Source organism: Leopardus geoffroyi, chromosome B4 (genome assembly GCF_018350155.1).
Source record: "Leopardus geoffroyi isolate Oge1 chromosome B4, O.geoffroyi_Oge1_pat1.0, whole genome shotgun sequence".
Lineage (NCBI taxonomy): Eukaryota > Metazoa > Chordata > Mammalia > Carnivora > Felidae > Leopardus > Leopardus geoffroyi.
In genome coordinates this window covers 80,823,394-80,850,482 of record NC_059341.1, presented here as the reverse complement: position 1 = coordinate 80,850,482, position 27,089 = coordinate 80,823,394, and the positions used below count along the sequence as shown (strand labels likewise).

The following is a 27,089-nucleotide window of genomic DNA, read 5'->3' as shown; positions in this document are numbered from 1 at the left end:
GGCTTGTAAAGGGAGCGTTACTTGACCCCCCCAAAGACGAGGGCTGCTCCCCTGCCTGACCCACCTTAGGTTTCTCCCTGGTCCCGGTCTACCTTCTAGAAGTTTCTCACCAAGGCTCTTCCTGAGCTCACCTAGGAGGTGCCTGGCATGCAGTGAGTGGGCAGAGGAAGGAGGTGCCCCAGTGTCTCTTGGGAAGGACTAGGAGGTCGGATGGTGCCTTTTGTTAACGTGACCCTGGCTGAGAAGTCAGATGGGGTGGGGAGCCATTGCACAGGCTACCATCCTGCAGTCCCAAACCAGCAGAGCCTTCAAATTAGGACAACTAGGGAATTGCTAGGACTGGGGAGGAAGAGGACGGTCAGAGAGCTTTCAGTCCTCGGGAAGTGAATTCAGCTCCTACCTCCACTCCAGCCTGAATTGAGCCAATTCAAACCTTTCCTCAGAAGAACCCCCAGAGCCACCTGCAGCCCTGTTCCAGGCCGATGCCTTCCTCAGCTTGACTCCCAGCACCACCACTGTGCCGGGAGAGTGAGGCAGCTCTCCTGGGGAGGCTGCGGGCTCCCTGCTGGAGAGCAAGCCCCACAAGCTGCTCTGTTTTTTCCAAGACGGAGGGCACGGCCAGAAATGAGAGACAGGGAATAGAGGTGCCCAGCGTATAAAGCCTTTAAACTCTGAGGACAGCCTTGGCCTGATCCAGACCCCTGTTCCCCAAACTCCATGTCCCCCTGAAGCCGGAAGGAAACACACAAGAGGCCGAGACATCAGGTGGTAAACCGTGTGCCAGGTCCATTTATTGAGCTTTGCAAGCGGAGGCATCCACGGGCCGGGCGGCTCCCCACAGCCTGTTGCCACCTCAGCTGTTATAAATAATCCTGGCACTAAGTGCCCTGTTACACGGAGGGGAAGTTGTTCTTACAGTGTGAAACCTGAGCATATGGGTCAGGGGAGGAGGGATGATGGGGGGACAGGAGAGAGAGAATGGGGAGTCATCGCCCCGAGGCTTCTCAAGTACACCCCCGAGCTGGTGATAGATGAATTTCTGGAGCAGCGGATGGCATTTCAAGTGAAATGTTTATAGGAAGCGAGTGTGATTTAAACAACGTCTTGGCCGATAAACACCAGCCAGATGGGGGGAGAGGGCAAAGCGAGGGGTAGAGGAATCAAAGGCCTGGAGGCCCCCAGTGTTAAGTAGCTGTCTGAAGCTCTGCTCAAACACACACACCAGCTTTGGTCTTAACATGTTTTTAAGAGCTGGTTATGATTTCCTTGAGGGCGGCTCAGATTAAGACTAGAGTAGAGCCCCAGCTGAGCGCCTTCAATAACTGTCCATCACGTCGTCTTTAAAGACAGCAGCCTCCTTCCTCCCCTCGGCTCAGGGAGCCTGAGACCGGGGGAGGACTGCCAGGCTGCCCAGCTTGTCAGCCTGTTCCTAGGCAGCACTGGGCCATCTGCCCTTGAACGGGTGCTGCCCCAGGTGCCGGGGCAGATCCTGGGGCAGGAACTGAGCCCCGCCCTCAGAAAGCTCTCGGTCGTCCAGGAAAGAGAAAACACACAACCTGGAAAAAAAGAGACAAAGTGAACAGAGCAAAAGGACGGAAGCCGAGGCAGAGAAAACGGTCACCAAATCCAGAACCCTTGTCACCGCATGCACTGCTGCCACCTGGTCTGAGCCACTTGCCTCTCACGTGGACTAGTGCAGTAACCTTGCCACAAACCCCCTGTATCTTCTCTTGCCCTATGCAAACCATTCCCAGTTCAAAAGGCAGAAGGACCATTTAGAACTTGCCACGGCATGTCTTTCCTCCCTGCTTCCCTAAGAGTGAATGAAGATCAAAGTCCTTAAGACAGGGTTCAAGGCCCTGCATCATCATCTCGCCCCTCAGTGCTGCTGTCATCCTTCCCCGCTGTCCTTGCTCACGCCCTTCCAGCTACTCTGGCCTCCAGGCTCCACACACTTGCCAGACACGCACCTGCCCTAGGGCCTTTGCACCACCTGCTCCCTGTGCTTGGAACACGCTTATTTATAATACCTGTGGGCCTTACTTACCCCTTCACCTCTAAGTCTTTGTTCAAATACTACATTCTCAATGAGACCCCCGCTGACTCCATATTTGAACTTGCAGACCTCTCTACCATCCTGTTTTTTTTAATGTTTATTTATTTAAAAATTTTTAATGTTTATTTTTGAGAGGGAGAGAGAGAGACACACACAGAGTGAGAACAGGGGAAGGGCAGAGAGAGATAGAGACACAGAATCTGAAGCAGGCTCTAGGCTCCGAGCTGTCAGCACAGAACCCGACCTGGGGCTTGAACCCATGAACTGCAAGATCATGACCTGAGCTGAAGTCCTAAGCTTAACCGACTGAGCCACCCAGGTGCTCCTAATGTTTATTTATTTTTGAGAGAGAGAGGGCATGCTCGAGAGTGCAAGCTGGGTGGTGGTGGGGGGGGGGGGGTGCTGGTGGCGGGGGAGAATGCAAACGGGGGAGGGGCAGGGAGAGAGGGGGACAGAGGATCTGAAGTGGGCTTTGTGCTGACAGCAGAGAGCCAGATGCGGGGCTTGAACTCTCGAACTGAACTCTCGACCGGCGAGACCATGACCTGAGCTGAAGTTGGACGCCTAAACCACTGAGCTACCCAGGTGCCCCTGGCCCCTGGACTTCTCCACCATCCTGATCCCGCTTCCCCTGATCTGTTTTTGTGTGTGTGTGTGTTTTTCTTTTAACATTTATTTATTTTTGAGAGACAGAGTGACAGAGCACGAGTGGGGGAGGGGCAGAGAGAGAAGGAGATACAGAATCTGAAGCAGACTCCAGGCTCTGAGCTATCAGCACAGACCCCGATGCAGGGCTCGAACCCACAGACGGCAAGATCATGACCTGAGCTGAAGTCGGATGCTTAGCCGACTGAGCCGCCCCCCGCCCCCGCCCGGCACCCCGACCCTGATCTGTTTTTTTTTCTATACCCCTATCACCTTCTAATATACAATATGGTTTACCTATTTAATAAATATATTGTGTATTATCTGTCTCTTCTGCTAAAATGTAAGCTCCACAGAGGCAGGGGTCTTTCTCTTGTTTTTCACTGATGCATCCCAAGGACCTGGAATAGTGCTCAATAATTGCTTAGTGAGTAAATATGAAGGATGAGGTTAACCAGGGGAGGGTTTGGAGAGGAAGACGGGGGGAGGCCATCCCAGGTGTGGGGTTAACTTGGGCCTTATCTCACTACAGGCCATGTGTGAGGATCTGAGAGTCAAGGTGATGGGTACGGTGCAAGATTGGGCCAGCGCATCGCCCAAAAAGGAGAGATTCAGTTGCCAAAGGGACTGGCCTGGATTTACCCCCTGCTGGAAGACTTGGCTTTGGGTTGGGATTTCCTCATCTCCACGGCCAAAGTGTAATTTGGGCTAATAATACCCAAGGGATGTGCCAAGCAAGCATGACGTGGTTGGCAGTGACGGCTGGGCCAGGAGTTCAGAGGCCTTCAAGGTGGGGAGAGGGTGGCTGATTGCGTATGTGGGGCAGGGGAGGGAACCAAGTCACCATGTCCAAGAGGAGGATTCCCCCCCCCCCCCACCCACTGAGGGCAAAATAAAAGGTCCCGGGCTGCACCTGGAGTAGAAGGAAGTGGAGCGAGGCATCAAGAAAGACTTGCCAACAGGGGCGCCTGGGTGGCGCGGTCGGTTAAGCGTCTGACTTCAGCCAGGTCACAATCTCGCGGTCCGTGAGTTCGAGCCCCGCGTATGGCTCTGGGCTGATGGCTCAGAGCCTGGAGCCTGTTTCCGATTCTGTGTCTCCCTCTCTCTCTGCCCCTCCCCCGTTCATGCTCTGTCTCTCCCTGTCCCAAAAATAAATAAACGTTGAAAAAAAAAATTAAAAAAAAAGAAAGACTTGCCAACCATGCGACAGGTGGTAGAGGGAAGGTGTGGAGCCTTGTGCGCTGGGGATCCCGAGCAGGCTAGGCTGATGCCGAGGGCCCTGCAGGCCTGTGAGAGAGACCATGGGATGGCAGGGTGGAAGGCCAGGCCCTTGAGCAGCTTCTGCCTCTGCCCGGCCCCACCCCTCCCTGTCACCTGCAAGGCTTCCAAGCTCCTAGGGCGTGGGAGGGGAGACTGACAGCATTTGGTGCCCCAGACCCCACCGGTCCACGTGCGGGCCTTTAGCACTTCTCCTCAAATCCCCAGTGCTCAGCTCAGCTTTGCGGTGACTTCAGGGGACAAGCCACGCGAGGTAGAAAGTATCTTTGGAGACAGATACAAGATAGTGGTTGGTGTGGTAATAATGGAGACAGGACCCGGGTGGCCTGGGAGTCCCGAGGATGGGAGGGAGACTTACTTGTCACTGTATCACTTTTGGTGCCTTTTGAGTTTTCAACCACGTACATGTATTTCCTATTCAAAAGACATAAAATAATTAAAATGGGACAAAACAACCACGCAGCAACAAAGAATAGATCCAGGGAAGCGGGAACCTAATGCCTGCGATGGCTACGCTCAGGACGCTGACCTGGCCCTTCCGTCCCCTCTGCACCCTCCTCCTCATCTGGTATCTCCGTTCTCTAGAGGGCCAGAGAGGGGTGTGGCTGGTCTGATGTCACACAGCATTTAGGGGCTAGCAAAGGTCTGTGGCCAGGTGTCCAGACTCTGGAAAGTTGACAGGGTCAGCTTTCTCTCTTGGTCTTCAGTGGTCTGTTCTCCCCCTTGACCTGTCCATGTTGTTTGCAAGGCTGTGCATATGCTACAGATCAGCCTTCAAAGAGGCATCCTTTTTTTAAAGATTTTTTTTTTTTAACGTTTATTGATTTTTGAGAGAGAAAGAGACAGAATGCAGGCAGGGCAGGGGCAGAGAGAGAGGGAGACACAGAATCCAAAGCAGGCTCCAGGCTCTGAGCTGTCAGCACAGAGCCCGACCCAGGGCTCAAACTCACAAACAGCAAGATCATGACCTGAGCCAAAGTCCGACGCTTAACCTACTGAGCCACCCAGGCGCCACCACCCCCTCCCCCCAAAGAGGCATCTGAAAAGGTGCGTGGTCTTAAATGCCATCTTTCTCAGAGTGTTGCGTCTTTACGGAGCTCTCCTCTGTGCCCCACTCCCCTCCATGTGCATCTGATAGTTTATTCCTTCCCTTCCTGCCTCCCTCCTCTCCACCTCTCCCGACCACCAAAGTGGCTCTCCACTGCAATTCAGCCCTGCCCGTGACAAGACACGTGACCCTGAGCCAGTCATTTAACCTTTCTGTGCCTCTGTTTCTTCATCTATAAGCGCGGAGCGCGACCTTCCTCCCACGGCTCCTCATTCATCCATTTGTACAACAAGCGTGTATTCTGTGCCAGGCGCTGAACCCAGCACCGAGGATCACGCGAGACAATATGTGTGGAATTAGTACAGAGACACAGAGAGTTATTGCCAAGGCCTCCTTCCTTGGATGCTTTGCTGGGCTGGACGCTCTACGTCCTCGTCTACATGCCCCTGGAAGAATTTCTTCAGTCTATGCCCAACCTCTCAGCTTCCAACACCGCTCCTGACATCCTCCTCTGGAGAAAGTGTCAGGGGCTGCAGCAATAGCCTTTTTCCCAGGCGTTTCCACTGGACTAGATCCCGAGGGCCTCACTTTGCCTGCAGTAAGGAATAATGCTGAAATTCGCCTGTGGGTCTTTGGTCTGGAACTTGAAGAGTGTCCACCTCTCTTGCCCTCTGGGGGCCCCATCCCTGATAATCTGCTCATGTCCTCCTCTGCTCATTTCTCTCCCTTCCTGAGCCTCACACCGCCTTGGGGACTGGCACAGAGGCAAAGATTCTGGAACTGGAAACTCTCACATATGCCTCCCTCTAAATCTAACCTGGGCTGTGGATGAAAGCTGGTCCCTTCTGTCAAACAACCACCACAACCTCAGAGCATAAAAGAGAGCTTGTTTCAGATAGAGGAAAGAGAAGTTTCCAGAGCTCTTGGAGAGAGATTGTCCCCACTCGCTGCCTGGCCATTGTGGATTGGGTGAGTATGACTTGGAGGGAGGGATGTTTGTGGAAAAGGTGTGCCACTTCAGCCTTGGTCACGACAAAATCCCAAGTCAAGTCAAAGCGATGATGCTGGACAATGGGGAAAGAGGGAGACACATCCTGTTTGTTGGGAACAGGCTTGAGGAGAGAGGTTTCGTGAGGGGTTCAATGGAACCACTCAGGTCCCCCGGAGGCAGGAGGAAGGAGATGACCTGAGCCTGCAAAGGATTTGGGGATGCCATGATGTCGCGGGGACTGTGGGGAAGCCAGGGACATGTCAGCTCATCTGTGTCTAGAGCACAAACCCCACGGACAGGGACCAGGTTCTCTCGAACTGCACAAGGCCTCACACCGGGCACTGGAGAATCTGACTGAGGAGGGCAAGTCCTTCCCTGGAAGATGCTGCCAGCCCCGCCCTCAGGAAAGGACAGCTGCTTTAGAGTCCCAGCAAAAAATGATCCCAGACTGTGGAACCTGGAAGTGCTTCATGGACAAGTTCCTCAGTCCTGCCTACCACAGCCTGCTTTGATCTCACGGTTACTGTGGGATGTCACCCATCCCCAGAAGACTAACTGAGCAAGGAATAAGGGTCTTGCTTTCAGGTCTCGTCTGTGGACCACGGGAGGCAAAAGAAGTTGGCCAAACTCCCAAGCACCTGTCTCAGCTCCTGGGGAGCCCCGTGGAGCGTGAAGGCAGGGGTTCCTCTATGGAGCTGCCACAGGCCATGAGGTTGGATGCAGAGCAGGAGAGGGCAAGGGGGGTGGAAAGGCCAGAAGAGGTGGGGTTCCTAGAACCCCTCCTGGCTGCAGGTGAGGGAGCTCCTCTGGGTGGTCAGGCCCCTTCCCCCTGCCCAGGACAGACTGCAGCTTCTGGAAGGCGGGAGCTGATCCTGCATCCTTTAGGCAGCCCCAGTGCCCAGCACAATGCAGACACTCAAAACTCATGTGTTGACTGAATAAATGAGCCTGGGGGCCAAAAGCTAGGCCAGCCAGCAGCTGGAGTCGGCCTTGGATACGGGCTCCCCCCATTTGGGCCTCAGTTTCTCCATGTGTAATGTGAGGGGGCTGCCCTAGCTTATCCCTAAGGTTCCCAGCAACCTGTTTGATTGCTCTCTTCTTTTTTCCAAATTCTCCTCCCCCCCCCCCCAATAAAACCCTTCTCTCCCACGAATTCTCTCCCATTCTCTGCACCCCTGCTCAGTGCCCCCCCCCCACCAGCGCCAGCCAACTTGCTCCTGTTTCGCCCTTTACAGGTGTTTCTCTTTCTGCTTCTGGCCATTCCTCCCAGCATGCCCCAGCCCCCTCCCCGGAGCCTCCGTATTGGGGCTCCCCTCCCTGCCCCTCGCTGGTTCTAGCGCCCCCTTCAGCGCCCTTAGGCTCCAGGGCGGGAGCTGGGAGGAGGGGGGTCCCAGAGCAGCCTTGGGGCCTGCCCAGGTCCCCCTCCCCGCAGTGGTGCCAAAGCGCGCCCTCTCCCCTCGCTAATGCGATCTGGAGAGACCCCGGCGGGCGGCGGGCAGTCTGGGCTGAGCGTCCCGGGCGGCGCTGATGGATGGTCCCCTGACAGTAATCGCGGAATGAGGACGCGCTGGCGACGCTCTCGCCCGAGGCCGGCTGTTTGGCTAGCCCGGGAGTCCCTCCTCCAAGGCGCGGGGCCCCCAACCCACCTGGCTTTGGAGACGCCTGCGGCCTCCGGGTCAGGGCTGAGATGGGGTCTCTCCCTGCCCTCTCTCCCTCGGAGACCTCGGTTTCTGTTTTGAAATCATCCTTGGGTCCTACGCTGCAACTGTGATTCTGAACAAGCCACTCACTCATCTGTCTCCAGCCTCAGTTTCCCCTTCTGTATAATAGGAAATAATGGTCTTTCCAAGCCTGGATGGAGAGTGTTAACAGCCAAGGAGAAAACACCGGGGGAAATTACCATCTCCCTTAAGCTGAAATTGATTTTCACTTTTAGTTCACAGTGCTCAGAAGAATACAGGCTAATGTACTGCTCGGAATGAGAGCTGGGTGGATATCCACACACAGAACATATGTTTATGCACGTCCGCATGTCATATAATGTTTTGGGGTGTCTAATAAGTATACCTGAAAGTAAGAGATGGCAGTCAGCGTTGCTAAAGTGTGTTTAAAGAGAAGCACAGCAGTGCGACATTTCTCCAGGGAGGTGGCCGCCTGGAGCAGGACCCTTCCTCCACTCTACTGAGACCCGCCCACTCACCTAAACCTCATTCCTTATCCTGTCTTGGGATCCCCTTCAATCCAGGGCTAGGCTGACTCAGGGCTGTGGGGAGAGAATCCTTCTTGGGGAAATGTTCTCAGACGATTTCCCAGCCCCCTCACCCGCTTCCGGGTGACACAGAGTTCTAAGGCTCTTCCACTCCTTCAACCCAAGGGATCCCCATGGGGGGGGGGGGCTGGCCCTGCAGAGGGGCCCGGGGCAAGGATCCAGAACCAATTACAATTCTGAGAGCACACCCAGACGCCTCCTCACTCCCTTTTAACCTTTCTCTCTCGTCAGGAACCAAATTGAGTTAGTCTTGAGTTTTGATTTAATTCCCGAAATGGAGTCATAATCTGTTTAGTGTCCTTTTTCCCAAGTCCTGGGTACTGAAGTGTGCGTGGGGGGTGGGGGAGTTAATGAGAGAGTTGCTCTGTGGCCTATGGAGAACCCTCACACACACTTAACCTCCCAACACCACCAAAGAGCAGGAGACACCAGGAATGCCACTGGTGGTATAATGGTGATGGTGATGACAATGGTGATGCTGGAGATGCCGGCTAGTATTTACTGGGCGCCTACTGTGTGCCAGTACTGAGCTGGGCCCTGTACATGCATCTCTCCCAATGACCTTCCAGGGAGGTACCATGAATGTTTCCAATTTACAGATGTAGAAACTGAGACTTCGGTTAATTTCAGGAGCTTATGCTGCGTCCACAGCTATTCATTGAACAGCAGAGCCCCCCGGGGCGCCTGGGTGGCGCAGTCGGTTAAGCGTCCGACTTCAGCCAGGTCACGATCTCGCGGTCCGTGAGTTCGAGCCCCGCGTCAGGCTCTGGGCTGATGGCTCAGAGCCTGGAGCCTGTTTCTGATTCTGTGTCTCCCTCTCTCTCTGCCCCTCCCCCGTTCATGCTCTGTCTCTCTCTGTCCCCAAAAAATAAATAAACGTTAAAAAAAAAAATTAAAAAAAAAAAATAATAGCATGTATTAGAGAACGTGCTGGGCACAGGCAGTCCTACAAGGAAAAGATTGCTATGCCTGTTTCACAGATGAAGAAACTGAGTTTCAGATAAATTAAGTAAATGGCCTAAAGCCAACCGGTTAATAAATGGCAAAGTGGTGCTTGTATTCAAACAGTGGGCCCTTGGACTCCCAAGCCTGCCACCCCCGGTGCCCCGGGGGGTCACCAGAAACTGGCCTCCCCTGGGGGAGGTCGGGGGGGGGGGGCACACCCTCTACCACCTACAACCCAATTTTCTCCAGGTGAGCAATGTTCCCTTAAAGGAACAGGAGGAAAGTCAACAACGAGGCAGCTGAGACAGGTTCTCCCTCCCCCAAAGCCAAAGTGGAGCCTCCCTTCCCTCCCTCTCCTCACTCCCCTGATTCCTCTGTGCTCAAGTTTGTGGCCATTAAATAGAAGAGGAGAAAGTTTGAATCAGGCATGAAATATTTATCAGTTAATTACAATATGCAGATTCTGTTCCTGGGGGTGATTTATCTTTTTGGAAATATAGGAAAAGATCCTGGAAACTTGTATCCTAATTGCTTGGCCTATTATTGTAGCAACCAGGTAGAAATTCCATTTACTATGTAACTACAAATTCTCCTACTGGCTGCCTCTACCTCTGTCACTGGTGGTCTGGGACCAGATGCTTTTTTGAGGAGAGAGGGGCCTCTCCGAGGTCAATCTGTCCATTCCCCTGTTTCCTCTTGGGGAGGCCCCTTTCAAAACCCTAGTGATGGTAGGAAATGAAAAAGATGAGAGTCTCTAAAATTCTGAAGGGTCCAGAGAAGCCAATGGTAAGTGGCACCCTCCCCCAATGAGACAATGAGGGCTGAGGCTGAGAAAATGCCCACACTTGGAAGAGCTCTCAGCTGGCAGCCTCTCGCCTCCCATATCACCTCCTAGGGCCCATACCTCAACCCCAGGCTGCACATTAGCATCACCGGAAGAGTTTTCCAACCAGATGCTTAGGCACTACTCCAGGCCAACCAAATCAGAATCCCTGGAGGGGGGGACCCGGGCATCAGTATTTTTTAAAGCTCCCCAGTGGGTTCCAATGTGCGGCAACAGATGAGACCCTCCGGGGCTAACAGGAGAGTATGGCTCCCTGGTGAGGGGGCCCTGCTCCTCTGTGTGACTATGTAATTTTTATCCCTCCCTTTCAGGTGGTGGAGGGGACAATCCCTTCACTTTTATTGGAATCTGAAGAGCATCCTTTATTCCCCTTACCAGAAGCTTCTAATATTAATAACTACCATTTATCAAGCCCCTGCTGAATGCTCGGATCTATGCAAATAAAATTTAATCGGATCTACACAACTCTGTGAGGTCAGTGGGTATGTCCATTTTATGGAGGGCTCAGGGAGGTGAAGGAATCTGCCTCGGGTTCTACAAACTGGCAAGTGACGGCTCTGGGATTTGAACTCAGAGCCTGTGCTGTAACCACTGTTACAGATTCTCCCAGATTCTCCGGGCTGGAAGGGCTTCAAAGCTAGTATGGGAAGGGCCTGGGAATCATCTTGGGGAGGGGAAAGGCAAGGGAGACAAGAAGGGGGCATGTGGATGGAGCTCGGAGAAAAGGGGGCTGTGGGGGGAGGGGCCGGGGTGTGTGGGGATGACCGGAGGTACCAAGAGGAAGAAGGTGTGGCGAGGGAAGGGGGCAGTGGTGGTGGAGAAAGCCGGGGGGGGAAGGGGTTCAGCAGCGGGAGCCGGCAATCAGAACGCTGGGAAAGGTGAGTTGTGCCCACCGAGGACCAGGACCGGGTAGCTGGAGAGGGGGAGGGACCTTGTGTCAGAGGAGGGGTCTTTGTGAGGCACGCAGCAGTGAGGAATGCCCGCCATGAATACTAAGGGCAAGAAGAAGAGAAAGGGCCAGAGGGGGCTGGGTGATGTTTAGCGGCCGGGGTGATTAATGGGGGTGAACGGAGGGTGAAACTCAAACCCTTCGAACGGAGATGGTGGGGAATGGTTGTCCAAGAACAACAGCGCACTGTTTCATCGAGAAAGCCAATGTCCAGAGGAGGGGCGGGTGGGGAGGGCGCCTGGGCGCAGTCGCTCCTTTCCTTTTTCCCAAGGTCTCTTTATTTGCCATCAGACAGTAAATTAAAATATGCTCGCCAACTCCCGGGGACTCTCCAGAGGGGCTTCCTACCTGCCTCCTGGCTTGGGGGAGACCAAGGATGCTGGAGTGACTTGGGGAAAGAGCAGCTGAGGTCTGGGATGGCAGCTGAGGTGTCTCCACGGCCTGCTCCACTGGGACATGAAATGGCCATGCGCTGGCCGGGCCACAGGTCCCCTCTGGACCAGGCGGGCACTGAGCGAGTCACAGGGGCTGGGTCCCCACGCGTCCTGTGAAAGGTGGCGGTGTTCTCAGAGTAAAGTTCTCAGGGCAGTCACAGCGTGAGGGAGGCGTTGCCTCCATGAGGCAGAGTTGGGGGAAGGAGGAGGGAAGGCCCTGGATTGGGGTGCGGATCTGGGTTTGAGGAACAGAGGTTAAAACTCTCAGGAAATAGGACGTTTGAACCCCCTCCTTCATTTTCTACCTTCTGCCTTTCTCTAGATGCAACTCTGGGAACTGCCTCTGCCTCCACCCCCCCTCCACCACCCCTATCCCGGTCAGCATTCTCAGAGGGCAGGGAAGGAGGGAAGAGGGGATGAAGAAAATGTCTCCGTGCAGGGGGAGGTGAGCTGCACGCAGGGATTCGGATGGAAATTATCTCACAGGAGACAATTTTCTCCCTCTCTAGGCCCTTACAGATGTGAAACAACGGGCAGATCCCACTCCCCACCCCCAAACATCCAAGAGCATGGTGTATCTTGAAGCCTTTGCTGCCTCAAGGGAGTGGGGTAGGAGGAAAGGGAGGCCAGGAAAAGGAGGGGCCAGTGTTCAGGGGTCTCCGGAGGGCTGAGGGAGACCAGCTTGTCCTAGGGCAGGGGAGGCAGGAGGCCCACCCGTGATCCCAGATCACTTGGATTGTCGCACCTGGGTGTCCTTTGCCACCAGGCCTTACCCCCTGTCTCCACACACAGCTCGGCCAACCTGCTTCTCTCGTTGGAGTCTCACTCACAGTCTCCACTCCACCTTTCTAGGAGCCAGGCCTACAAAGCGCTTTGAAATCTAAAGTTAGTGGGTGGTGGTTAAGGGAGCGCAAACACTCTGTGAGGTGCAAACATGACTGGACTGGTAATGCGGCAACCGTTCCACACAGGGGCCGAGTTCAAGGGCTGCCTTCCAGAGGACCAGGCCTCAGTTTGCTTGTTCTGAGGGCAGGGGCTAACAGAGGGTGCCCTGTGCTTCACAGAGGAGAAGGAAGTAAATGAGCCCACTGGAGAACAACGGCCACAATCAACGGTCTTAATTATGAATTAATAATTCATAATTATTCCAGACTTGCAGATAAGCACAAGCCCGCTGAAATTATTTCCCAGGGAGGAATTCAGTTGGAGGGGGTGGGAAGGGGACTGCATTGCGGCCATTACTTCTAGAGGCCCTGAAGATCATTCCTCTACTTCCCAACCAGAACGTGGAAGAGATTCATGAGCTCCTTGGTGGGTTCCCCCTTACAGCTATTACCGGCCCCCCATGCTTCTAAACACAGGGCCACACTTCCTCCCCATTCTACCCTGCCAAAGGGACTTCAGAACCTAGACCCTGGATTTCTGTGGTCTCTCTGGCCCCTGCTGCCTGTTCTGCTTTTTATACAAAGATGGGTGTCTCTTCTCCCTCTCTCTCCTCCCTTCTCATGGGGATTGTCTAGGAGGCCTCATGGTGGTAGAAGGTCTTCCAGTTCTAGGTGGGAAGAGAAACAGGGAGTACCCCTTCTAGTGTGGATGCTGTTGGCTCCAGGGTCTGGGTTCGAGGGGCTGACGCTGACCTACTGAGAAGACATCTACATGGGATGTCTTGGTGGTGGGGCCTAAACAGGGCCAAGGAGGCATACCCACCCCCAGACCCAGCTCCCTGCCGCTCTCCTCTCCAACACCCATAATTCCAAGTTCCCATTTTTTAAATCTCTTAAAGGAAGCTCAAAGAGCTACTCAGACCCTCACAGCTCCAGATCTCCTCTCTCTCAGGGAATCTGAAAAGGAGAGATTCCTGTTTCTCCCCAAATTCAATGCCTTAGACCACAAAGGGGCCTTATTATCTTCTGGCCATTAGGAGACCCTTGACCACCATCTCTGCTGTGGAACCACCTTCTTCAATATTCTAGAAGGAAGAAGGAGCAAGTGGCCAGTGGCCAAGAGGATCTGGCATTAGAAAGAATTTTCAATCCCAATTCTATGATTTTCCCATCAGCCTCAGCAGTTGCACCAAATCTGCATGTGAGGCTACATCTCAGGATGAAGGGAGTTGGCACCAGCGGACCTAAAGCACTCTTTTCCAAACCTGTGGGTGCAAGAATGTGCTTGAAAATCTGCTTCTGGCCTAGGTGGATGGTCAGCGCGGCACACCCAGGGGGCACCCACTGCCATGGGACCACACATCCACCCTTCACTTCAAGCTCCTTCCCTGGCCCCACTTTTGGTCTCAAGAGAGGGATCAGTTAGGCGTGATCCAAATTATCCAGATAATTAATTGTGGAAGCACGACTTGCGTTCTCTTAAAATGCCACTCCTTTGGCCTCCAGAGATCATTAAATCCCTTCCCTAGCTCCTCCTATTCTCTACCCGCCTCCCCAACGTACTCCAAAATCTTAGCTACGAAAAAATCCTAAAGTAGGGGAACAAACTTTCCTGATCTACCATTTTTTCCCCACCTGCAACTCCTGTCCCCTCCCCCCAAATTTTCTCTCTTCTGAGCCTCCGCTCTTCGCTTCTTTAAAAAAAAAAAAAAAAAAAAAAAAAACGAAGAAGAAGGAATTTTCAATAGTCCCACTTGTCAAGCGAAGACCATCTTTTAACCTTCAACAGCAGCGAAAGCCGTGTGAACTCTCGGTGAACCAAGATTGAAGTCATAAATCACGCGTACAAAGGCGGCTGCGGAGGCTGGCGCGGGCTGCTGCACCTTTAACGCTTTCTGGGGCTGACAGGCGGCGGCCCAGCTAAAGTTCACAGCGCCCGGGGAGGGCCCGCCCCCGCCTCCCCTCCCCCGGCCCCGGGCCCCGGCCTCGGCCCCCGGCCCGCCCGGCCCAGCCCGCGCGAGCCTCGCCCCGGAGGCCCCGAGCTGCTCTCGCGCGCGCAGGAGGGGGGGCGGGGGGGGGGGGGAAACATTCTCTCTCCCGCAGCCCGCTCGCTGCTCTGCCGCTCGGCCGGCGCCCCCACCCCGCCCCGCTTGCTGTATTTAAATAGGCAACTGGATCCACACGGACACAATAATTTAGCTTGTCTACGGCATTTTCTACAGGACCCCAAGAGATGGACCTTCCACTCCCCCTTTTCTCTCTAGAACTGGCATCTTTCATCTCTGTCTATACGGGCCCAATTATACAGATCCTTGGGGTTCCAATAGGATCTGAAGCATTGGAACCAAGAACACCTGGCCATAATTAGAAAGGATTTTCTTTTTCGTTACCTTGTCTTTCTTTTCCTTTTTTCCCTCTTTCCCTTAAAAATTCTATTGTTTTAATTTCAGGTATTTATCTGTTTTTAAGAGGGCTAGGATTAACCACGGTGAGGGCGGGGTAGGTGGGGTGGGGGGAAAGCCCAGCCTTCAGCCCCTTGCAGAGATCGCCAGGCTTCCGAGCCTGCCCCGCCTCGCTTCCTTTCCTTGGCCTTCGGCCTCCTCCTCAGATCGTTTTTTTTTTTTTTTTTTCCTCCCCCCACCGTCTTCTCTCCGGTTTAATTAAAGTTTAGCGACTCCACTTGCCTTTTTTCTCCTCTCTCTCCGAAAGCGGAAACCAGACAGACCAGCGGCCATGGGCCAAGCAGCCCCGTGGCCCCAGCACAATCTGGGCCCGCCACCGTCAGGGCCTCCCCCTCGCCCGCCACCCTCCGCCGCCGCCGCCGCCGATGGCCTCCTGAACTGGTGCGCAGCCCCTCCACCATCCCGCAGGTGTGCAGCCGCCGGCCTGAGGGATCTGAATGACCGGGGCTGGGGTAGGGGTGTCCTGCCTTCCCCTAAACCCACCCCTAGACTTGCTCCAGAAAGTTTGGAGGGTGGGTACACCCCGACTGAGGTAATCAGCTCCCCCAAACCCATGGCTGACTAATATGATATGACAAAAGCTAGTGATGGATTTGGTATATGTTAATTCACAATGCCCTTTCCTCCAGAATTTAACTATAAGTTAATACACACCGGAAACCACGCGCATACACGCTCGTTAATGGGCTTAGGTATTAGCGAGTCCTAACGATGCATACAAATGTGCTCTGCGCTCTGTAGGCCCCTCAAGATTTATGGGCCTTGAGCTCTCTGAAGCTGTAAACAAGGAGAAAAAAAGAGAAAGAGAGAGAGAGACTGGGGGAAAGAGACAGAGGCCTGACTCACCCCTCCAGGTTGTGGGAGAGAAGGGATCTCTGCAAGTGGGTTCTTATGTATTTTGCTTTCCTTACAAGCTCGGTGTCTGTGGGTTTCGGCATGGGGCTGGGGCTGGGGCTCGGGTGGTGGTTGCCCTGAATGCTGCTGGGATGTGTGGGCAGTGTGGTGTTTGTGTGCTGGGGTAGGAGGACTCCTGCCTCCCAGGCCGGGGCCTGCGTCTAGCAGATATCTGTGGGCATAATACCTGTGAGTGTGCAGTGTGCTAGGTGTGTGTGTGCACGCAAGTGCATGTGTGAGAAGCAGGCCTCCCTCTGGGCCTGGCTGCTGTCCCCTGAACCCGGTGAACAAATCTCTAACAACAGTCATAATAACAATAAATAATAAATAACAATGAAACAGTAGTTAACAGTCCCTCCCTAGCAGGGTAACAATAAAATGCAAGAGGAGATATTTTGAGGAGGGGCCAGGGGAAGGAGTCATGATCACAGCATCTGAGGGGAAGACAAGGGAGGGAGGGAGGAAGGAAGGATGGAAGGAAGGAAGGAAGGAAGGAAGGAAGGAAGGAAGGAAGGAAGGAAGGAAGGAAGGAAGGAAGGAAGTTAGCTTCTTCCTATGCCCTCGGGGGGCTGGGTTTGGGAACCCCCTCTCCAGACAAGGTCCTCTGGCCAGAGGAGGAGAGGGAGAGCCAGGAGGCCACTCTTTCCTGCTTCTTTTACTCTGGCTTTTGCTTTGTGCGATCAGGGGAGGGACCCCACATATGGGGGTGATTAGTGGCTTTGGGGTCTCTGGAGCCCCTGTTTTAAAGAGAAGAGCAAGCGGACAGGGTCAGACGAGGGGGCAGAGATGGATGAGGCGATGGCCAGAGCCAGGGGTCCCGGCCAGTCGGGCCGCAGAGGTGCTGGGGGAGGACCTGCCGCCGGGTATGGACAGAAGCAGAAAAACATTTATGGCCGCCTGCAAGGAGAGGGGAGAGCAAGGCCGGTTTCCAGTAGGCCCAGGGAAAGTTCCCTTTCTAGGGGCTTTTCAAACAAACAAACAAACAAAAACAACCACCACAACAGCAACAACAACAAAAAAGGAGAAGAAGAAGGGAGGGGTTGAGGCGCGCTGAATTTTCCCTCGCGGTCTTGGAGCCTGCGGATTTCCATAAAAGACGAGAAGACCACGCTCCCGGATCCTTCCACATCTGCCTCGTTTTCTCCAGGTACAATTTTCTGGTAATCTTATCTATGTATTTATTGTGTGTGGTGGGGAGTCACATGTGTAAGGATACGGCGCTCGCCCAGAGAGAAAGCCGCCCCACAGTTTCGGGTCTAACGAAATCCACCACCACCACCACCACCCTCCCCCCTTTAAAAACAATTGTATCCCCCAAAAAGGAAAGAAAAAATCAAAGAGGAAATATAAAAACGCAAATTAGCCAACTTTTTAAAAGAGAAAGGAAAGAAAAGGAAAAAAAAAAATGACCATAACAAACAAGCGTTGAGAACTTTTAAAAGATTTAAGTCACAAACCTTTTCAGAGGTTTTGATTCTTTTTCAACAGCCGGTGACCCATCTGGTCTGAAAGGGACGGAGAACTACACTTGCCACTGAGTCACTTCTTTAAGACCGGTGCACACACAAAGATTCGCAAGAGAACCCGGGGCGTCCTTGCATTTGAACACCACGCGAGGCGAAGGATACTGATAACCAGTCGGACAAAATACTAATAAAATAAAATGAAATCGGGGGAAGCGCTGAGTGCAGGGCGAGCGGGGAGAGGCCGGATCTTGGGTTCCAGGCGGCCCGGGGCGACGGGGGGCGCCGAGCGGGGGCCGGGCTCCTGCTGGCGACCCTGCTCCGTCTCGGCGTCCCCAGCCCGGGCCCGCGGCCCCCTTCTCTCCAGCCTCCGCGCCCCTCCTGCCCTCTCGGCTCGGATGCCTGGTCCGGCCTCCCTGGTGCAAGGATTTGGGACCTAAGAAGGGGCAAAGTGACTCAAGCCAGACTCTCCATTTTTCTCCCCTAGGCCTCTCCACTTGCCCAGGCGCTCAGCCACCCGGGGACCGACACAACAGGGGCTTCTGGGCCGCCCCCTACCCACTCCTGTATGGTTTCCCCAAAGTCTAGCGACCTCCAACCCTCCTTGGTGGGGGGGGGGGGGCAAATATCAGTGGCCAGTCTCCTCTGCACCCTGTCATGGGTGACCTCACTTCAGGAATATCTTGAAGGAGAAGAAAAAGAAGGCCGGCTTAGAGCCCTGTTTACATCTAGTTCTACTGATCTGTTCACATCTGGAGAGTTTATTTATAACCCCCACTATAACTCTCCCTGTTTGGAGGCACTGATGTCTAGAAAATATTGCTCTATCTCTAACCATACCTAAATGTGCTGTGCTTGTATTTACAGATTTATGCTCGAGGAAAATATAATTATTTCCATTGTATTCGTGCATATACAATAGTTATAGAAGTAGATTTATATATGAGAAAATATACGACTCTCTTACAGCCATCCAGTTTTATGGACATTTGATATCCTGACAGATTTATATCTCCGAGCAGCTATATAGATAAATGTATATCGTTAGAATTATGTATCAGGAGATATATACTTATTGATTGTGATATAGAGTAGTTAGAACATTCACTCAGAGCCATATATGGCTGTGGAGATATTTCTATATTATTATCACTATATATAGGCATCTCTATTTATAACTACATAGTTATAAAAATAGACATAAGTAATTATAGTCCTATATGTACATGCTGCTATCTCTCTGTAGAGTTATAGACACTTGTGAATATAACTCTGTAGAGATATCTGTATGTATATAAGGGTGTAATTACCTCGTGATGTGTGTGTATTGGGGCTCAGACCAGTCTATCTCTGTACAGACATATTTATATGTAGGGGCTGAGAGAGACTTATTCACAGAAATATTTCCAGAGAGCCAACTGAAAAGCAGGATCGGGCCATCTAGGAAATCAGCTAGCAGAGTTCTTTACTTACGGGGAGAGGGCCACAAGGTAAACAGAACATAGGAAGCCTTGAGAAGAGGAGGCAAAATGACTGGGGTGTGGCGGGAACAGTCAAGGAGGACAGCGGTGAACCCCAGGCACCCGCCTGAAGACAGGGAGCTGGTTTTGTGAGGGGCAGGTACAGATGGTCGTGGGCGCGGGTCTTGTGGAAGGGGAGGCCGGGAACAGTACCACAACCTGGAGGTACGCTTCAGCTCCGCGGCCCCGGGAGCAGGCCTTCGGTTTGGCTTTCATGCGCTAAAGGTCAGCTACCACCTAGCCCCTTCTGCGTTCCTGGCACATTGCTCTTGAACCCGTTTCAGGGTCTCAGAAAGGTGGCTTCGGAGGTGAGGAGACTTAGGGACAGGACAGGGAGGGGTGCGCTTTCACTGCCTTTGCTCTCTGGGGATACGGCCAGGAAAGCCAGGGACTGTGGCCAAATAAAGCTTGCTTTCACCGGGGGCCTCCTGTGCCCCTGGGGGGGGCTGTGTGGAAGGAGCCTGTGTGGTAGTTTGAGGGGTGAATTTTCAAGTGTTGGGCTTATTCTGATGGGAGTTTCAGGAGGCCTGGCTCAACCCCCTTTTTTGGAGGCCCAGGCCTCAGGAGCTTAATCCTGCTCCATTGGGTCACTCCTCTGTTGCTTCCCAGCTTGGGGTTCCCTCCCCTCCGGGTACAGAAGGCTATACCCTCCAGCTTCCTACCAGCACTGCCCTGGGCCTTGAGGGGAGAATTTGCCTCTAATGTGTGGGGAACGTGGATCGGCACCTCTAGACCTCATTTCTCCCGCTCACATCTACCTGGCTCTCTCTCCAGCCTCCTTCCAGGTGCCAACTGGGCCCGGACTCCACAATTCTTCCCCTGCCACCAACCATCCCAGGAGAAAAGACATTTTTCCCCTGGCCCCGGTTCTTTCCATCTTTCTTTCTTTAAACCAGGAAGTCACAGACCTCTTTGCTCAATGGTTTGTTTGAGGGAGTTTCCCTGCACTCAGGATCAGTGGCCGGTCAGGCTTCCAAGATCTCTAGGATTCTAGCAAGGAAGTTGAAGACCCCTGGGCTGGGGTTAAATGCCAAGTGCCACCCTCCACACACCCCTGCCCACGGGATTGGAGCTTCTCTGGGACAAGGACTCTATCTTCTGCCTGACACAGAGGGGTAGCCCGATACATGCTTGTGGAGATAAACCGAATGGCGATCAGTGCAACAGCTTTTGGTGGAGAGAATCTCACCTTCTGTGGCCACTGCTGAGAGCTAGCTAGCAGGCACCTGGGGGCCCTGGCTGGAGCCAGGCCAGGAGCCCATGGTGGCTGGAGATTAGTGCCCAGCAGAGAGCAGCCTGAGCTGAGACGGGCGAGTGGGGGGTGGAGTGAGGCACTGAAGCCAGGCTCTGCCCCTGTAGAGTGACTCCACTCCCCACCCCCCACCCCAGCCTCCTGGCTCCCCAGACCCCCAAGCACATGAAAACTAAACCAGAACTGAGACCTGGACTGGGAAGGAGCTGCCTGTCAGCCTGAGGGCTCCAAAAAGGAACTACCACTTGGTCCATTAAGAAATACGTAAATAGGGGTGCCTGGATGGCTCAGACAGTTGAGCGTCTGACTTCGGCTCAGGTCACCATCTCACGGTTTGTGGGTTCGAGCCCCATCTCGGGCTCTGTGCTGACATCTCAGAGCCTAGAGTCTGCTTTAGATTCTGTGACTCCCTCTCTCTCTCTGCCCCTCACCCACTTGCATTCTCTCTCTCTCTCAAAAATAAATAAACATTAAAAAAAAAAAGAAATAAATAAATAAAACAAAAAATAAATCAGCATGAGACAGGCACCCTGGTAGAAGGAAAGCCCTCAGCCGGGCTCCAGGGATACTACCAAATGCATCAGAATAAATATTTTAAAAGTTTTTTCACTTAAAATGTTCACAAATTTTCTGATTCGGTAATATTCTCTAATTAGGTTGTTTCATATAGTTCTTTTTTTTTAAGTTTATTTATTTGTTTTGGGGGGGGGCTGCAGAGAGGGAGAGAATCCCAAGCAGGCTTTGCACCACCAGGGAAGAGCCACCAGCACAGAGCCCGATGTGGGGCTTGAACTCGTGAACCACGAGCTCATGACCTGAGCTGAAACCAGGATTCGGACACTTAACCGACTGAGCCACCCGGGTGCCCTTCTTTTTTAACCTGTCATCACTCCCTGCAGATTTAGTCTGTGCAGAATAGGTCCTGGAGTTTGGAGAAGGCAGGTCACCGTGAGTGTATGGGGTGAGTGTAGGCAGTTTCTCTAGTGAGGATCTTGGTCTGCAGGGAAGGGTCAGCCTTGCCTCTCCCATCAAGGCCTGGAGAAAGAAAGACTCTCTCCCAAATGCGATTCCTTTTTTCCATAAGAGTCTTTAGGGGCAGTCTGTCCTATGTCTGGGTGAGGGTCCAAGATCCAGAGAGGGATCTAAGTTAAACCTTAATTCTAGCCCCAGACTCTGACAGCTTCCTCCTGAGACACCCAGCCCTTCCCTCCCCAGAACACCTAATGCCCACAGAGATGGTGGGTGCTTTGCCTAAAGAAATGCTGAGTGGGAGAACGGAGGGTCCGGCATTTACATGGGTTTGCCTAAGCAGGACTCTGGGCAGGTGCCTGGACTCTGGCCAGGATCGGGCTGGGGTGGGGGCAGTTGCTGTAAACCTCAGAACCTGTGGCTTCAGACAATGATTGTCCTTGGCCAAAAGACGGGAGATGAGAAACCCGGGCCATACATCATTAATTCTGGAGAGTCCTAGCTCTCTTACCTGGGCTGGAATGGCTCCTAGCTGTTTCTGTGTCCCAACCTCCTTTGAGAAGCAGATAAAAACAATCTGCCCTCTCCCCACCAAAATGTGCATACCCACAGTGTTGTCGAGGGTTGCTGGGCTCATACAGAGACCAGGAAGCCCATGATCTCTGGGCTGAGTCTCCCTTGCTTCTTGTGACCCATCTCCCGTTATCTCCTTTTGCTTGTACCCTCCCTGAGTGCCTCTGCTTAGGAGTCAGGCAGTTCTTCTCTGCCACTCTTGGCAGAGCTCTCTTCCTTCTTTCCCTTTCTAGAGCAGGCACCAGGCACAGGCCTTGCTTATGCCGAGCTCCCGATCGGCTCTCCTGCAGAAACCAGGAGAGTGGCTATTAACTGAAGCCTGGTCTACACTGCCCTACTACTCCACTCATCTGGGGGGGGGGGGGGGTGGGCAGGGGGAGGGATCCTGAGGGCATAGTGACAGCATGGAGGCCTGGCTATAAGGGGTCTAATTCCCATTTCTAGTGGAAACTTGGATGCAAGGAGCAAGTTGCAATTGCTATGATAATAGTCATAATAATAACAATAATAATTTATTTAGCATATCATTAGATGTGTATTTACTGTCTTCCCTCTGCTTTTTTACAAGTGTCTCCTAAGGAATTCTCACAACACCCAGGGGAAACAATAATAAGCTAATTACCACCCTCCGGCTCCTCCTCCTCCCATCCACGGAGCACTTACACAGCCCCTCCTCGTGTTTACACCTATTTAGCACAGTCTCCCCTTCCCAATTCTCCTCTCCCATTCCCAGTTTTTCCCATCCCTGTTAAGGGAACACTCATCTGGGGTGGGGGGAAAGGTTGGGGAGGAGAGTAGCTGAGCCCCAGAGAGTTTTGAGTATTAATGTTGTTTCCCTGGCCTCACAGCAATGTTTAGGATGATGTGGGAGGAACCAGATTCTTCTCTGATTGTGCTTTGGGGGGCAGAAATTGCCTGCACATCGTTTAGAGGCAGACTGGGTTAGAGAGGGGACGGGTGCCTGCATGATGCCAGAACATCTGAGTCAAGTGCAGGAGAATGGCTGGTCCTGCAAATGTAATATCGGTATCAGGGGCTTTCAGACTGTTCAGGCCAGACCTCAGAGATGCCGGGCCCCATCTATCCCCCTGGTCTCTTTTGGCATTGAGAAAAGAAAGAAAAGGGAAGGGAAGGGAAGGGAAGGGAAGGGAAAGGAAGGAGACACGTGCATATATATATATGCATGTGCATATATACATTTGTATATGCACACATTTTCGCACATATATTTTTCCTGAGTGAATAATCATGACCATGGCTACACTTTTTAAAATACTCATTTCCTTCCACTTTAAATAAAAAATCGTATCTTCTCAGAGATTACAATGAAAACACAAACCAGACACATGTTTTTGGATGACGGATTGCGAGTAGTCTCTTGGACCACCTAAAAAGCCCCCTGGAGTCCCAGTGATCTGTGGAGCTCACTTCCTCAGCCCCAGCGCAGGGTGGAGAGCCAGAGTCAATGTCATGAGAGTCTTCATCACAGACAGAGCAGCTTGGCCTGTCATTGAGATCCTGGGTGTTGCTGCCCAGATACCCAGACCCTAAGGTCAGCCTCTACCTCGCTGCCCAAGTACGCAGTTCACCTGGGAAGAAGCGAGTCTAGGCTAGAGGACACAAAAACCAGGTAGACTCAATATAAAGATGAACTGGAAGAGTTAGAATTGAATCTGCTTCTTAGCTGACTAAGCCATAGGTGGCAGAGTTGACGTTTTTGGCGGGTCCCATAGCCCATTTGGTGTCTTTTCCTCTTTATATAGTCCTCATGCTTTTCTGCTGCCTACACTTTCCGCTGTTGGCCTCTGGCCCTTTCATATCCCCCGGTTCTATCAAGACTTACTTGTCCCGAGCCCCACTCTAATCTCGACTGGGTAACAATCAGACTGCCAGATCAGGAAGCCACCAATGTGTTGACATGTACATTCTCCTGGGAAACAGTGTGCTTTTTGGTAGAGGTCTTCAGGAGCCACTGCCCAGATGGAAGGAAATAGCCATAATGATGGGATTTCAGACTCATGGCAGGTGGCATGATAGAAATTTGTGTGAGGGTAGTTTATGTTTTTGGTTTTTTTTAAGTCCCTATCATGGAGGCAGCCATCCATCCTCTCTGTGGATAAGGCTATCTTCACCCCGAACCTAAGGTTTCCAAGCTGCTTAGAGGAATCCAGAACTCTCTCTCTGCATCTTTATTACTGATAAAGTCATATTACAGTAATATTACTGATTACAGATCTTGAGAGATGAAATGAAGTTGGAAAGAAACTGGATTCATCCAGGTAAAAAGAACATTATGCACAATTTATCACGATGTGAGCTTCTGTTTGTTCTGAACATGGTGGTCATTCATTCCATGACTTAGTTCCAATTTATGGACAGTGTCTTGAAGCCCCCTCAGTACTCATAACCATAATCGCTTCCATTTAGAGAAGATGACTATATGCCAGGTGCTTTATACTGAATTTGATGAGGAAATGTAATCTCAGAAAGGTTAAGTCACCTGCCCAAGGTCACATAGCCAGGTTTGAACCAGGTTTCCCCATCTGCTATGTTTTAACACTTCCAAGTCATGCCTCGTGGGTTAGATAAACAGCAGATAGTCATGGCAATGAAACTGATATTTAAAAAAAAAAACAGTTTTACATCCTATGGACATACCGGGGGGGGGGCGGGGGGGGGGGGGAGGGCACTTGTACACTGGCTCCTACAGTGGCCAATCCAAGTGCATGCACACTATTGGCATTTTTCTCTCTCTGAATTCAGTGTTACTGGCAGCCCCTGTGATTTCTCAGCATAATGACTGCCCTCACCACTTGGAGTCCACCCCTTTCCCATAGCTGAGGCCTCTGGGTTCTAGGGGAGCCCTTGACTTTCCAGTACCCCAGGCAGAGTCTAGCTTCCTCACCAGGGTCAGCCGATGTGAAACTGAGAAGTATCTCGAGATTAATCTTCAGAACCCCTCACTCCCTGAGCATCCCTCCCCCAACTCCCCAGCAGTGCTTTCCTTGTTCTATCCTTGTTTGATAAACTACCCCAGCGGTGCTTTTCTATTTGAAAGGATGTGATCTGCAGAGGACCGCACTTAACACCTCGTGCTCTAATGGTGGAGCTCACGGCATTTCAGTGGCGAGATAATTGGGGAGGGGGAAACAGAGTCTTCCCAGGGGCTTTAAACTGCATCAATGCATAAGGCTGATCCTGCACCTCATTATCCATTAACTTCAGATGAAAGCTATCAAATTGGATCCCTTATTCTGATATTTGAAACTGAGCAGACAGGGGGCTGATTTCTCTGCTTTCACCTGACTGCTGGCACCAGGCAGATACCCTGCCATTGTCCTGCCTCATCTTGCCTTTGCCTCCCTCCCCTGGGGGGCAGGGTCCCTAAGGGACACAGCCCCCCATGGTGTGGCTGCAGGGGCCCGGTGGAAAAGGTTGAGTTGTCAAATGAGGAGACACCACAGCTAACACCCCCTCTCCCCCACCCCCCACCAACTCTGGAATGAAGATGGAGAGTTTTCTGTGCCTGGTTTGGTTCACGGAGACACATAGTCCATCATTTGATTTTCTACAAAGAGTATTCCTTCCCTGCCCCCCAGCATCCTCTAGTTTTTTTTCTCAGAGCTGGAAGGATCTTAGTGATGTCCTAATCGAACCACTTCATTGTGAAGGAAGGGAAACTGAGGCTCAGACAGACACCAGGACCCAGGTATTTCGATCCCTAAGCCGTGCTGCATCTGGCTCTCTTTGCACTTCAGCTGAATACTTTTTTCATCGCTCCCTCTAAACCCCAGGATCCAAGCTTACCTTCCATGGCAGTCTACACAGACACCAACAAACGCCATGATGGCGGAGCCCTCCCAGCCCAGGAGCGACCACTTTTGGGCACAGGCTTCAGCATACCCACACCATGCTCCATAATCCCGCTAGAGCCCATCTGTGATTTCTGTGAAGTTAAAGGGTCTCTCTGTTCCCCAGGTTTCTGCCCCACTCCCCAGAGCTGGCCAGGGCCTGCAGAGGGGCTGGAGGGCTCAGGCAGAGAGCAAATGGGTAAACACAACTTTTGTTCCTCGTAGCCTCACGTGAGGACCGAGGCTGCTTTGAATAGAGAAGTTTCCTTAATATGCTGTCAAAGGAAAGAAACCTGTCTCATCGTCCAACTCTGATGACTGAAGCGCGGGGAAGGGAGTTGAGCTTAATTAGCATTAGGAATGCTGATTCCACATAAGAAAGAACTTGCCAGCCGGGAGAGTCGTCTGACCTGACGACTGGGATCTCTGAATACACCAGGTAAATTCTCATCCCCTCTCCCCCATATAGTCAAGTTAAGCTCACAGGGTTCCTTCCCGTCCAAAGATTCTGGTTACTTTTCCCAGTATTTGGTGGTCTGTCTAATCTTAGATTCCCATTGGGCCTTGGCCCTGGGAAACCTTTTTAAATCTCACGTTGGTCCTCAACAACTTCCCCATCCTTAAGAAACCAAACAAAATCGAACCAGTTCAGGAACAAAATCCGCCAGATCCCTTATCAGTCTGATGTGGGTACAACAGCACTGGCCCGGGAGTCCAGAGTCTTGGTGTCTCTTATAGGCTGAATTATGTTCCTCCCCAAATTCATAGGTTGACGTCCTAACCCCCAGTACCACAGAGGGTGACTATATTTGGAGGCAGGGCCTTTAGAGAGGTAATTAAAGTAAAATGAGGTCATATGGGTGGGCCCTAATCCAGTATTTCAGGTGTGCTTATAAGAAGAAATTAGAACACAGACACAGAGAAAAGACCACAGGAAGCCAGGACCACGTGAAGAAGACCATCCACAAGCCAAGGAGAGAGACCCCGAAAGAAACCAAGCCTGCCAACACCTTGATCTTGGACTTCTAAACATCCAGAACGGCAAAAGAAATAAATTTCTATTGTTTAAGCCGCCCGGTGTGTGGTACTTTATTAGGGCAACCCCAGCAAACTAATACAGTGTCTAAGTATGTCTCAGCCATTGATTTGATTTGCCGGGAGATCTCGGACATTTAAAACTCTCTAAGCCTCAGTTTCCACATGAGCCCAAAGGTCCCATCTTGTGAGTCCCGGGAAAGGGAAAGCCCTGCTTACACTACACAATGTTTACTTTCATGGCATTGTAAGTTGGCACAGTTCCAGATACATGTCCTCATCCAGTCACACACACAGCCCTGCATCACCGCCTTATCCTTCCAAAATGGTACAGTCAACGTACACAGCCCGTTCCCTAGCCGAAATGCGAGTGTAGATTCAACTTTCAACACAAACGTATTTGGGTCCCCTGACTCAGAGGCTGTGGCTGCTCGTGCACCTCACCAAAATTGGTGGAAATGACAATATTTTAGTCAGTTGACTGGTTTTGGTGAACTTGGTGCCACAGAGCCCCACTGGTCTATCCCCACTTAATTGATGGATTTTATTTTTATTTTTATTTATTTTTTTTTTTCAACGTTTATTTATTTTTGGGACAGAGAGAGACAGAGTATGAACGGGGGAGGGGCAGAGAGAGAGGGAGACACAGAATCGGAAACAGGCTCCAGGCTCTGAGCCATCAGCCCAGAGCCTGATGCGGGGCTCGAACTCACTGACCGCGAGATCG

General features: G+C 52.2%; 3 long non-coding RNA genes across 12 annotated transcripts; 2 read left to right on the top strand and 1 right to left on the bottom strand.

Annotated features, from left to right (window-relative positions):
* Window positions 1-761: 761 nt before the first annotated feature.
* LOC123592012 lies at window positions 762-17,269 on the bottom strand. Of its 2 annotated transcripts, none has more exons than XR_006709546.1 (3): window positions 17,157-17,269; window positions 4,338-4,393; window positions 762-1,556 (listed from the first exon to the last, which is right to left on the bottom strand). It is a non-coding gene; the product is annotated as an uncharacterized LOC123592012 (long non-coding RNA). The 2 variants fall into 2 exon arrangements; XR_006709547.1 differs by lacking the exon at window positions 762-1,556 and adding an exon at window positions 3,895-3,988 and having other exon boundaries at window positions 4,076-4,393.
* LOC123592010 lies at window positions 2,348-26,894 on the top strand. Of its 7 annotated transcripts, none has more exons than XR_006709539.1 (4): window positions 2,348-2,375; window positions 22,794-23,106; window positions 23,556-25,766; window positions 26,204-26,894. It is a non-coding gene; the product is annotated as an uncharacterized LOC123592010 (long non-coding RNA). The 7 variants fall into 7 exon arrangements; XR_006709540.1 differs by lacking the exon at window positions 2,348-2,375 and having other exon boundaries at window positions 20,704-23,106; window positions 23,556-23,755; window positions 24,535-25,766; window positions 26,204-26,413; XR_006709537.1 differs by lacking the exon at window positions 2,348-2,375 and having other exon boundaries at window positions 20,705-23,106; window positions 23,556-23,755; window positions 25,553-25,766; window positions 26,204-26,404.
* LOC123592011 lies at window positions 14,435-18,144 on the top strand. Of its 3 annotated transcripts, none has more exons than XR_006709544.1 (3): window positions 14,831-15,213; window positions 16,704-16,846; window positions 17,188-18,144. It is a non-coding gene; the product is annotated as an uncharacterized LOC123592011 (long non-coding RNA). The 3 variants fall into 3 exon arrangements; XR_006709545.1 differs by lacking the exon at window positions 14,831-15,213 and adding an exon at window positions 15,239-15,686; XR_006709543.1 differs by having other exon boundaries at window positions 14,435-16,846.
* Window positions 26,895-27,089: the final 195 nt, after the last annotated feature.